This window comes from Octodon degus, unplaced genomic scaffold (assembly GCF_000260255.1).
Source record: "Octodon degus isolate 3935 unplaced genomic scaffold, OctDeg1.0 scaffold00042, whole genome shotgun sequence".
In the NCBI taxonomy this organism is placed as follows: domain Eukaryota; kingdom Metazoa; phylum Chordata; class Mammalia; order Rodentia; family Octodontidae; genus Octodon; species Octodon degus.
Genome location: NW_004524618.1, coordinates 10,488,246 through 10,489,049, shown reverse-complemented (window position 1 = coordinate 10,489,049; position 804 = coordinate 10,488,246).

The following is an 804-nucleotide window of genomic DNA, read 5'->3' as shown; positions in this document are numbered from 1 at the left end:
GTGGTGCTGGAGGATTGAACCGCGGTCCCTGTGCTTTGCTAAGCTTGTTCTAAGTAGGTGCTTTAGACCACTGAGCCATCTCACCAGCCCCAGGAATGGTCTCTTTTTTGACCAACATATATTACTACTCTCTGCTCAGAAGTGGGTTGACCCATTTCCAAAGGCACCAGTTATAATTTTATTCAGTAGCTCTTTATATTTCAAGTTGAGGGTTGGGGATATACCTCAGTGGCATAAGTGCCTGCTTGACAAGCGCAAGGTCCCGAGTTCCATCCCCAGTACCAAAAACCAAAAAATTTGAATTGAAAGTGGCTGTATATTCTAATGACAATTTGGAATCTTTATGCTTTATTTATTTACTAGGTTTCAATAAAATACCAAGTCTCCTCAGGCCTGCGGGACCAGCCCCCGCCCCCAGGGCACACTGAGACCAATTGAGGTTGGGCATGGTGGCATACCTGTAATCCTAGCTCTTGGGAGGCTGTAAACAGGCGGATCACTACAATCTAGTAGTGAGACCCTGAACACACTGTAGACCCCTCCCTAAAATACAAAAAAAAAAAAAAAGAGAGAGAGAGAGAGAGAAGAAAAAATGACATTTCAAAAGATGTGGTAAGTCAGAAAGCCTATTTCAGAAATCAACCAACAACAAATGTTGGAGAGGCTGTGGGGAAAGGGGAACCCTTCTCCACTGTTGGTGGGAGTGTAAACTGGTGCAACCATTATGGAAATCAGTGTGGAGACTCCTCAGAAAACTAGGACTGGAAATCCCATTCAAGCCTGCTATCCCCCTACTGGGAATTT